The sequence below is a fragment of the Thermobia domestica genome, chromosome 9 (assembly GCF_964235325.1).
Source record: "Thermobia domestica chromosome 9, izTheDome1.hap1.1, whole genome shotgun sequence".
Classification (NCBI taxonomy): domain Eukaryota; kingdom Metazoa; phylum Arthropoda; class Insecta; order Zygentoma; family Lepismatidae; genus Thermobia; species Thermobia domestica.
The window spans coordinates 29291254-29304259 of NC_137462.1; positions in this window are offsets into that span (position 1 = coordinate 29291254).

Consider the following 13006-nt stretch of genomic DNA (forward strand, 5'->3'; position numbering starts at 1 on the left):
TACATACATTGGCAACATTATTCACAATGTAAATGTACTATTCCAGCAAATTCAAGAATTTTGACTATGCATCCTAGAAGTATATATAGCAACTAAATTACTTACATGTTAACTTTTCCAGTGAAAATGCTAAACACTTGTCTTCAACACTACTTTCACTATCATCTATGTCAGTTAATATTTCGTCTTTGTCTGAATCTGACTCTTGTAAATTTATTTTTATGGGTTCCAAAAACTGTAAACACAAAAAATAATTCTTCGAGCTTGACTTCGTAGCACTTGAAAGAAAAAGAGAAAAAGGAAGACAGAAAATAAAACTTCTGCTGTACTCGGTTTGCTTATGATTCCTAAGCAACTCGATATGCTCGAGTTTGTTTTGGGTTACGATAATTTATGACACCATTCAGACGCCTGATGCTTTTGATTCCCTTAGTCGCACATAAGGCAGTGGAACGTGAAAGAAAAAAAGGAACAAAACATACTGCGTTCCTTCTGTCGAATAACAAAGGGTCTATCTTGAAGTAAATTTCAAAACAAATTACAAACTTCCCATGCTTTATTCTTACGATGATGGCAAATTTGCAAAGGTATGTAGCCACGGGGGAAAAGGGGGCTCTGTCTTTCCGAACTATTTCCAGCTCCAAAATGAGGTTCGTCTGGTATATGTTTAATAAATTTATTTAACAGTTAATGCAAATGAAGGACTTTATAATAAAATATGAATTTTTTTTAAAAAAATCAATCATCATCAATACGGTTTATATACCTAATTGAATCAACTAAAATTAATCATATGCTTTATATTCTCATTTCCCTAACTGGGTGCACTGTGAACTCACTACTATATTATTGCATAATAATATCGGAGTTAATATTTTTTCGTTTTTTTTTTCCTCTTTAGAATTTTAACCTACATAAACACAAAGTCAGATAAACAGACTGCTATAAACAGCATTTATTTTCTTATTAATAGCTTATTGATTCATCTTTTACACTCCGGTTTTTAACTTCAGTACTGTCACGATCCGTCTTTTGAAAAGGAAGCATTGTGAAAATATAATATGCGCATAGTATGTATGTATGTATGGTAAGTTAAAATCCTTTCATGTTGTGAAAGAGGTAATTTGTTCTGCTTTTAATATGTGAAAAGCTTGCCTCCCCCTGAAAGTAATCTTCTCCTAGAAAAACTTGCTGGCTACACCGCTGATTATCCTGTAATAAAAGTTGTGAGTTCTATTTGAAAATCGAAACAAAATCCACTGGAAATTACACGCGGGACTCAACGCTCGTTTTACTAATTGTTTTATATGGAAACCTTTCAAAGCGTCTATCATGACAACCAGTTGACATAGAAAGATGTAGTTTTCACGTATTTGTTCGCAATTATTTTCTCTACTTGGTAAAGTGAGCAGTTAATGTGCTAGTACAATATTTCTAAGTAGCGCCTCTGATATTGTCAAGATTCGCAGTAGCGCGAGAAGATAGCGTGCATAACTGCTTGTCGCGAACTGTCAACACCGCTCAATGCCAATTGGACGCCGTGTGAAGCCAACACAAGGCCATGTCGTTTCTCATCTGAAATCTGCAGTAACTTCTCATATGCCACATTTTTCAAATTCCTGTTTTTATAATCTTCACTCTTTACCTTCCACAGTTCAGGTAAATTTCGATAAAGGTCAATAAATTCTCGCCAGAATTTTTGATTCCTATTCATTGACGCCATAGCGCAAGAAATAAGCGTCTGTACACTAGGCTTCCTACTCGGAAATAAAGCTCGTGTTTGCACAAACATGCCCATACACGGTCCACGTGTTTGCGCAAACATCATGTTCGTGTAAACAATTTTCGAACGAGTTCGATGTGGAAAATGTTTGCACAAACGTTTGCGCAAACAGTTCATACATCGCCACACACGGTCAAATTGTTTGCACAAACAGCCATGTTTGCGCAAACCATGGACCGTGAGTGGGCCTCTTTAGAACAAAGTAGACGTAAACAAAGCGAAATGTATTGTTCCGCGGCTCACACGTGCTTCAGCAGCGAGAGACGTGAACAGCAAGATCGTCTGCTAGCTTAATGTCTTCGCATAATTTCCGAAGTGTAAGGCTACGGTTGGTAAATAATTAACACACTGACACTAACTACTGCTATGCTGGAAATACGTATTTCCTCAAATCGTTATACAAACAAGATTGCCTCTGTTCCTGTTGTTCTCTTTTGTGTTTTATAACACGAGACAAAGATGGATTATTATCACTCATCGTCGCCATGGAACTCTGCATTCTACAATTTCAAATGCGCGGGGTCGGCGCGCGAACGCATACGCATGCGCAGTAAATACTATATGTTCAAGTACAGGTATGGTTGAAATAAAGCTACATCTGTTGTTAAATATTGCGTTTCTTGTCACAAAATGCAGGATAAATTCAGATATCTTTATTCAAAACTATTATTTTACTAGGGATTATATTGCGGTAGGATACTAGTGCAGTGAGAACAAGAACCAATCACTGGTCATCGACCGACTGGTAGGTTGGTTTGTTTAAATCTACTTTTTTCTAAGGCTGAAAAGAGAATACTTTGAAAGCGATCAAGTAAATGTGTGCTTATATTATGATAATGCAGAGCAACAACGAAATCCCGTTAACGTTTTGACTGCTCTTTGTATTATAATAGCAAGACGTCTAAGTCTGACACTCACGTCAAATATGCAAACCTCGAAACATTAAGAGTTGCGGGTTGTATAAACACGTAAACCAAAATATTTACATAGTCTTAAAACTTATTATAAAAGCAAGACATTTCAGTCTGTCAGTCAGGTTAAATTTCTAACAGTTCATATTTAGGTTAATAGCTGTTGGTTGTCGATAGCCAAGAGATGTCGCTACTGTACGAGCAATTTGCAAACAAGAGGGAAGACTTGGAGGGTGGAGGAACACCTACAACTACAAGCAATAATAATAATAGTATCCATGAGGCTACAGCTAATGAAAAGTATATTCATTTGCAAGGTGTTTGCCCTCCTCACTGGTCTAACGGCTAGCATGAGCGCCTTGAGTGGACGTGGATTTGGTTTCGATTCCCGCTGAAGAGCACCAAAAAATTACTTTCAAAATCACTCACTTCCCTTAATCATTCGTTTCCCTTAGCCTAAAGGTTATATAATCGTAGGACGTTAAGCTAAATGATTTAATTTCATTTCATTTCTGAACATGAAGACAGCTCGAATCGCAGATGATTTGACATCCTTTTAAAGAAGATGTGTTCCAGAAGTGGCGTGCTGTACAGTTGTGTACGGAGACTATTTTGGAAAACAACGTGAAAATGTATACAAATAAAGTATTTTCCGGTAAAGTACACTCGAAACGTTTAGATATTCATAGGTATGAAAGAAATAAAATGGAATGGAATGGAATATATACAGTTATTCGAGTATAGCAATCAATGTAAGAATATTTAAATTGTTCTTAGTAGTATAGTATCAGCAGTAGAATTACTGATTGATTTTTGAGATTTTGTTGTCTCCCGGGCGGACACACGAACAAAAATATATACAAAAAAAAAAAAGTTTTAGCAAACCAAGTTTTAGTATACAACGATAATCATGCCTGTTGTGCTGAATAGTTGTGAAACATGGTCGCTTACTTTGAAAGAAGAACACAAACTGAAAGTATTTGAGAATAAAATTCTAAGGTAAATATTCGGACCTACACAGAGAAAAATTCCTTCTCCGGACAGCGGTATATTGTACAAACATACGGTATCCTCTTGCTTACTATAGAAATCAGTACGGAGCATACGTTATCCGTATGCTACATAGGCACTGACCTTAGCTGTTACATCATGCCGTTGCAGGATGTCTGACATCTAACAGTTTCCCGCATATCACATGCATATACTTATGTTACCTTTGTCAGCTATATGTTGTTGCAGTATGCGCTTCACGACACTTCAAAATTATAGAAAATGTAAAGATTTAAAAAATTATTAATTTCATTAATTGGTTTAAAGAGAGAATTATGACAATGTTTTGTTTATTATTCTAAAGTGCTGTAATCAAGTAGCAGACATGTTATATCATCATTATGCATTGCTGATGCTTGTTGTTTCATCAAGAAGAAAGACACTAGTCTGCAGTGTCATAATAATAACAAAACAAATATGAAATATATGAATGTCAAACGTTGTGAAAATTTTGTAAACACAGACACATAACTGAAATTAGGTAAAAGTGGAAATATCACAGACATAAGCTGTCTACAGAATTTGGTCAATGAAAGAAAATGCAGAAATTGTGAATAAGCACAATTTCGGCTCAGAGATGGGAAACGTCAGAATAAGCAATCAACAACAACAGAATTCGTCATCACGAGGAGGACAATAAAAACCTAATGTTTGAGGGAATCAGGATGAGTCTTAGATCAGTTGGAGATCAGTCGTTAGGAGTATCCATAGATCAGTCTCCAAGGAGTTTCATTCTTGGAATAGTCTCAATGAGCCATTATTGAGATCAACATCGTACCACGTTCCAGTGGACATCCATCCACTGGGAGAGACGAACTTCGAAGTCTGCAGTTCAAACCTCGTTCATCAAAGGTATGCTAGAATAACATCTCTGATATTCAATCTTTGACCAATTCATAGGTAGTTCCATAGAATGCGTTTTAATACTTTTACTTAATAATATCGACAACAAACATCTCACTCTCTACTATTAACGTAATAAATGCCTATTTAAAATTCAAACGCTCACATGCTAAATTTATTCAAATATCCTCAAATTAGTGATTATCAGTATTTTGTTGTCATGGTGCAGATGCTTAGGAGTTCGATTCCCAGTATCTTAGTTAATTAGACCTCTTGCACGCTAAGTAAGGACATGCGTTAGGTGAAGTAATTTTCCATAAATTAAGTATTTCAGTACCAAGTAATAGGACCAAGTAATAGTTAAAATTAATCCCACACCACCCACCCGTACTGATAATTGTAGAAATAAGGTAGAGCCATGTTATCATTAGAAAACAATCATAAGGATCATTATCCGATTCTTAAGGATGATGGCAAACCAGCAACAATATTTACGGACAGTAGATATTATAAGTTAGACTTAGGTATCTTGAGAAGTTTTAGTGAGTACGGGCCTACATATTCTGACAAGAAAGAGGAAGTAATTCAAGAAAAGAGTCAACGGTGGAAGTATCAAAAGTGGTACATGGTGACCTTTCAGAGAAAGGATTTTGATGTGAATAGGCTAATTGAGTTAGGGTATCGCAGGCATTTCTTGTCGGTGATATCAGGTGTGGTAGAAGTATCTTTAAGCTTAAAGAACGCTACGTTCTTTGGGTTAAAGTTAAATGGCCTGTCATATCAAATATGTGGGATATTTAGGGAGTGTGTCGACCAGGCTAGGGTCAACACATGGCTCGAGAAGTTCAAAAAGACATATGAATGCACGGACGCAATTCAAATTGCTGATGTAATAGGGACTTTTAGCTCACTAGAGAAAAAGTCGAAGTTAATTGTATCTAGGGAAAAGATAATGTTGGATACAGCAGCGTTTGCTAATTTCTTCTTGGAAAGAAAGAAGCGGCGTTATGGAAAATATTAGAAATAGAGCATAGTCAGTAGTATGTATATAGTGAGTATTAATTATAGTTGTAAGTTTATAATATAGGAGTCGGGTACATATAGACGCAAGTAGTTAATTAAATTTATAGTTAGTGGAATTAGAAGTAGTATAAGAATAGGAATTACCGTATTTGCCGGCGTATAAGACGCACCGGCGTATAAGACGCACCCCCTTTTTTGGAAACGATTTTTGAGAAAAATATAATAGTGAAAATTTTATTAATTTCCATTATTTTTTGTTCAAGCATTTGTTATATTTTATTTTACTTTAATGTAGGTACTTTACTTTAATCATAAAATGTAAACAGATATACTGTAAAAATAGAGCAAAAAATACATGCATTTATGACAAAACTACAAGAACATATTCCATTTACGTTACATTCACCTAAATGGCTTGGACAGAAAGAAAAGAGAACAAAAAATAAATACACGAGTACATGACAAAAATACAAGAACATATTCCATATACGTTACATTCACCTAAAAGGCTTGGACAGAAAGATAACAAACTTGTTTTGTCACATTGGAAGACGTCAGTCATCACTGTTACTGCTATCAGCAGAACTTGAAACTTCATCACTTGCCGTTTCACCAGAAGCAGAGCTACCACTGTGTTCATACAGTAAGTCGTCCTCAGAACCATCCATATCGTTACTGATTCCACATTTTTTAAATGATTTTATGACAGTTTCCTTTTTCACTTCATCCCATGATGCTTTCACCCATTCGCATATTTGTGAGATACTGGGTTTCTTTCTTCTTAATGTGGGAGTGACTTCGAAGTCAGCAGACCTCATCCACGCATTCCATTTCTCTCTCATGAATCCCTTGAAAGGTTTGTTGATAGAAACATCTAAAGGTTGAAGCTGGCTTGTCAATCCTCCCGGTATTACGGCTATGTGCGTTTTCATATCATGCAGTTTCTTCTTGACAACCTCTGTTTTGTGGGCACGAAATCCATCCCAAACAAGTAAGGACGGTTTCCTTAAGAGTCCTCCAGGACGCCTGGACCACACCTTCTCTATCCACATCTTAATTCCGTTTCCATCCATCCAACCCTTTTCATGAACGTGAATCACTACACCATTTGGTATTTGTTCTTTTGGTAATGTTTTTCTTTTAAATACCAAGAATAGCGTCAATTTCGTTCCATCTGCACAACATGATAACACAACTGTGTAACGCGTTTTTTCATGACCAGTGGTTTTCACAGTAACAGTTTTTTTGCCCTTTGAGTCCACTGTCTTATTTGAAGATACATCAAATGTGAGAGGTACCTCATCTATATAGGCTATTTGCGAAAGTTGAAATTGTTTACGTTTTCTGATTTTTAAGACATATCTATGAAACTGTACAATTTTGTCCTCATATTCAGCTGGCATTCTCTGTACTATTTTAGTTTTTATACGCATAGAAAGGCTATTTATTTTCATGAATCGGGAAGACCATGAAGTTGAACCAGTGAAATCAGTGATACCTGTACGCTCTGCCATAGATTTTGCTTTGTGGATCATCATCTTTGTAGACACTGCAATCCCGTCCTTCCTTTGGACCCATTTTCTTACATCCTCTTCGAGTTGTGGCCATTTGACAACTCCTCTGCGAAGATTATGCTTAGATCGCTTTGCTGCTGTAAGTTCATTTTCTTGTTTTCGCCAGGTGCGAATCATCTTTTCTGTAGGAGGAGGGCCAAAATGACGTTCTGCGGCTCTATTCCCATTAGCTTTTGCATATTCTATAACCTGCAGCTTAAAAGCTATGTCGTAGCTGTGCCTCCGCGACATTTTAACAACTTGCCACGATAACGAAGATTAAAGAACTGAAGCAGAACACGATGCGAATCTTTCTTAGTCTTTGTTAGTCATCTATTCATAAACAATGCAAAACAAAAACTGTGGTTACAAGTACTAAATAAAAGAACACCGTCATCCTTTCAAAAGCAATGCGGTGAAACAACAATCGGCGGTTACAAAAGAACACGGACTGTTTGGTCTTTATTCAGCGGTTTACAAGAATCATGCCGACAAGTTTTGCATGCATATTCCTTTCGGAAAAAACAATGTTATCGGTATCTTTGAAATATTCAACCTTATGTCAGCACTTTCTTGAACCCTGATTTCAACAACACAAAGGAGAAGCAGAGGCAGTGAAATATAATGCCTTCGAATTACCGTTAGTTGCATAAGACGCACCGGCGTATAGGACGCACCCCAATTTTACCGACAATTTCCAGGGGAAAAAAGTGCGTCTTATACGCCGGCAAATACGGTATATTTAGTTTAGTCAGTAAGAATTATTATTATGGTTATATAGATAATAAGGTTGAGGATTTGTATATTATTGTAGTTTTAGGAAGATTTAAATAAGTAATTTTGAGTAAGATTAAAATAAATGAATTTAAAATAAGGAAGTAAACATTAGAAGTTAAAATAAGAGTAAATAAACAGAAATGTCTTCAAGACATAGTAAATAGTACAGTATTGAACTAATAAGAATTTTTAAAATTAATACATAGGATTAAATAACTAGGTCATGAAGGATGATTTTTAGGTAGCTATCTGGAAAAAAAAGGAAAATAGAAGAATAAGATCATATTAGTAGATATTAGTAAATAAGGAAATAAAGGCGAGAATGAATGAAAAAAATGGATTGATGAAATTTAAATGTATAGTGAGTAAGTTTAAAAGATATAGTAAATAGATTCAACGTAATTAGGACATTCTTTATAGGAAAACCTAGGTAGGTTAGAAATCACATTTTCGTGACGTTGAACTGGGAGTGCGCCAAACCTCTCACGAAAATTTGTAGGAACACATAAGTCTTCGGCGACATTAAGGCGGTACAGAAAGGAATTAGATACCCACTTGTCGTTTCGCAAAGCAGTGAATTTTTTTTTTAGTGAATCTTACCTATTTAGTCGAGTACTAGGAAGATCAAAATTTTGAATTTTTTTGTTTTTTTTTTGTAATTGGATTGTAGGAATAGAAATAAGTTAGATGTTAAGAACATAAGTGTTAAGGAAAATTAAGAATAGAAAATAGACTTGCTATCTAGCAATTAAGTTAGAATAGTTAAGTTCCTAGGATAAGGAAAGGTACAAAAATTATACTGATCACATGCATTTAAATTAAGGAATGAGAAAATGAGATGGAAAGATCTGGAAAGAGGAAAAAGAGAAGGAAAATAATTAAAAGAAAATAAAGAAATAGATAGCTAATGTAATAGGATATAGATTAATAAATAGAATATCATGGATTTGACAAGGCAAGATTTTAATTAATCTTGAAATATTTTATTATTATCAATGGATTTGACGATTATTATTATGATTATTAAGTATTATTATAATTATTATATTATCAGAAGTATGATTATTATATTTTAGTAATGTTAATGAAAAAAAAAGAAGCTAGCTAGATAAATATATGAGTAAACATTGAATATAAATACTAGTTAAGATATAGAGCTCTAGAGATAGCTATAATAAAGAAATAAGCTTACTAAATAAGATTTTTAGGGGATATAGGACTACGCTATATGCAGTCGATTTAGATACCCTTAATAGATATAGCACACTATGAGACGAGGTATAGTATCACGTTTATTAAACTGATCAAAGCGTTCGTTTCAACGTTTAGGCCATTTGGCAAGAAAGAATTTAATTAATTATTATTATTTAGCGCTAGTTAACATTACTTTATTATTATATTATTATTAATTATTATTAAGATTATTATTATTAATTATTATCAAAATTATTATGATTGATTTATTATTATATTAAGTATACCTGAATGTGACAATGGCTTAGATAGTTTTTGGGTTACAAGGCCAGTAACTAAAGACGTTTGAGTCAAGATCTAGGAATAGACAAGTATGAAGTACAATTAATGTACTATTTATTATCAATATAATATCGAGATATCGATTTAAGTTGATTATTATACCGATTTTGACGAATTTTAATAGTTAAATAAATAAATAAGATTTTTGAGTATGGAGAAGAAGGGAGTTTTAAAGTAAATATTTTTTTTGTTTGTTAAATAAATAAATAGTAGTAATAGAAGTAAATAAATAGAGAAAGTAACTGTATATAAAACGGATTTATATGATGGCTTGCGAGAATGGCCGCAAGACAACAACAAAGGCCTAGATCCCAGATTCATAGAAATATGAGTCTGCTTCAGTATAATTCCCCGAATCTGTAAATACGTTTTATGTGCAGTGAATTGTGATAAATAAGTAATTTAATAATAGGAATAAATAAAGACAATCGGTTACGGAACATAATTAATAATAGAAATTAAAATATTGGTAAAATGTAACATGTAGAGTATTATAAATAATGTTTAAATTTGATAAAGTAATTAATAAAATAGTAGAGTACTCACCATTAAAAGTAGAGATGATATATAACACAATAAAGGATGTTGAGAAAAAAAAAGTAATATATATAACACGTTCACACACGAAATCAAACATCACGTAATTTACACACTTCATTGAAAAAAAAGTAATATATTTAGATTTACATATAATTTGCATTTGAACTATGAATTGGTTGATCACAGTATCAGGATGATATTGTATCATACAATAGAGTGAGTGAGTGCACGTAGACAATTATGTATCAGAAGGACGCTTTACACGTAGAGTGAAGATGTAATTGAGTCAAGGTTGAACGGAAGTTACAGAAGAAGGAGGAGAGAGAGAGATGAAGTTTTTGCTGAGTTCAACACTTTTTGCATAAAAGCGTTGACTCGAGATTGACATTGTGTTGCCAACCATGGTAATCAATTTGTGTCAAGGTTACGGAAAACAGAATGCTGTTTATGTTTGTGTTTTAGTGTTGTGCTGAATTTAAATGGAAATCCATAGTGAAAGTGTATAAACAAATACTATAGTGTGTGTATATATATAGTGTGAATATTAATAGATCTGTTTCAATGTTCCTAAGAAAGGACTTAGGTTAGAAACATTCATTATTGTGTCGACAACGAACAAAGTTCAAATAGTGTTGTGTTTTGTCAATAGATGGCACACACATGCTGTTATCAAGCAGATGTAGTATGCTGTCATCAAACAGATGTGAATTTGTAAGTAAGAAAAGAACTAAATGAACTTTTGGAAAAGAGATCAGGAAAAAGAAAATTTGTGAAAATTAATATCATTAATTCTTGTTTGTGTGTTTTAACAATAATTTGGCTTTCGATTTCAAAATAATTATTTTTAAAATTTTCACATTAATTAACAATGTTGAAATTTCATATACAGGGAGTTCTCCGAAAGCCGATCTTTTGCAAAGATCTAGTCGGCATCGGAGATGCCTTAGTTTAAAGTAGGGGCGTGTTGCAGTATGCGCTTCACGACACTTCAAAATTATAGAAAATGTAAAGATTTAAAAAATTATTAATTTCATTAATTGGTTTAAAGAGAGAATTATGACAATGTTTTGTTTATTATTCTAAAGTGCTGTAATCAAGTAGCAGACATGTTATATCATCATTATGCATTGCTGATGCTTGTTGTTTCATCAAGAAGAAAGACACTAGTCTGCAGTGTCATAATAATAACAAAACAAATATGAAATATATGAATGTCAAACGTTGTGAAAATTTTGTAAACACAGACACATAACTGAAATTAGGTAAAAGTGGAAATATCGCAGACATAAGCTGTCTACAGAATTTGGTCAATGAAAGAAAATGCAGAAATTGTGAATAAGCACAATTTCGGCTCAGAGATGGGAAACGTCAGAATAAGCAATCAACAACAACAGAATTCGTCATCACGAGGAGGACAATAAAAACCTAATGTTTGAGGGAATCAGGATGAGTCTTAGATCAGTTGGAGATCAGTCGTTAGGAGTATCCATAGATCAGTCTCCAAGGAGTTTCATTCTTGGAATAGTCTCAATGAGCCATTATTGAGATCAACATCGTACCACGTTCCAGTGGACATCCATCCACTGGGAGAGACGAACTTCGAAGTCTGCAGTTCAAACCTCGTTCATCAAAGGTATGCTAGAATAACATCTCTGATATTCAATCTTTGACCAATTCATAGATAGTTCTATGCAATGCGAATTGACTATTTTACTTAATAACACAGACAAACATCCTACTACTAAAAACTCTACTATAAACAATAACTGAATAAATGAGTTCTCTAAAGATTAACATTATCATGTTTTAATTATATCACTTTCGCATGTCATTCAATATAAAATCCTAAGTTTCTTAGGTTGGTGGAGATAGAAGAAGTTTCTAGTTTCCTACTTACTTTGGATAGTGAGTAGAAGCAACAAATACTGTGCACTTAGTATACATCCCTAGCTTCATAAGCCCCAAGCACAGTATTATGTTGTTAATATTATATACGTCCATTTGTATGTGAGATCCTGACCGCCTACATTGTTTCATACGGAAAGTACGTATAGATGGAACACTTATACAGAAAGTATTATAAAACATGCCTTTTCAGTTATACGTCTGCTGTACGTTGTCCAAAAATTACAGGAATTACACATGTAACCTATCTTTTTAAGTACGCCATCTACATTTTTTTTTCTCAGTGTAAGAGGCACAGGAATGGGGAATGCAAAAACTTCATAACGAGGAATTGCATAATTTATACACTTTACCAAACATTGTAAGGGTCAGCAAATGTAGGAACCTCAGGCGGGCAGGTCATGTAGTCAGAATAAAGAAAGTAGGAACGGTTTCAAAATATTAACTAGAAATCCAATCCGAAAACGACTACCAGGAAGACCAAGGCATAGATGGGAGGAAAATATTAAGCTGGAACTCGCAAAAATACGAATACAAAGTATAAACAGGATCAAGTTGGCTAAGGATAGAAGTCAGTGAAGAACTTTTGTGAACACGGCATGGAACTTCCAGGTTTCATTGGCCATGGAGTTAGTGATGTGAGGTGGAAAATTTTCCCCTATATTTTTTCCGGAAAATATTCAGTTCTAAAAAAATATCAGTAATCAAGTAACAATTCCTCAGTAATCATAAAATTGATTGATTGAATTCATGCACAGAAATGTTAAAAAGTAAAAGATCGTTTAAAATACCTGAAAATTTTCATGGCTCGAACAATTTTCAGTACTATGTAGGAACAAGAGAAACAATTTTTCATGAATCGAAATATTTTGTCTTCTATGAAAAAATTGAAGAACTTTTTATGAGTCGGAAAATTTTCATCATTTTGAAGCATATTTTTGTGAATCGGAAAGTTTTATTGCTCTGTAGAAACAAGTGAAAGGAATTTTCATAGATCGGAAAATTTTCATTACTATGTAAAACAAGTGGAATTTTTTTTTCATAAGCCGGACAGTTTTGGATATTATGTATAGTGATGTTCGGTG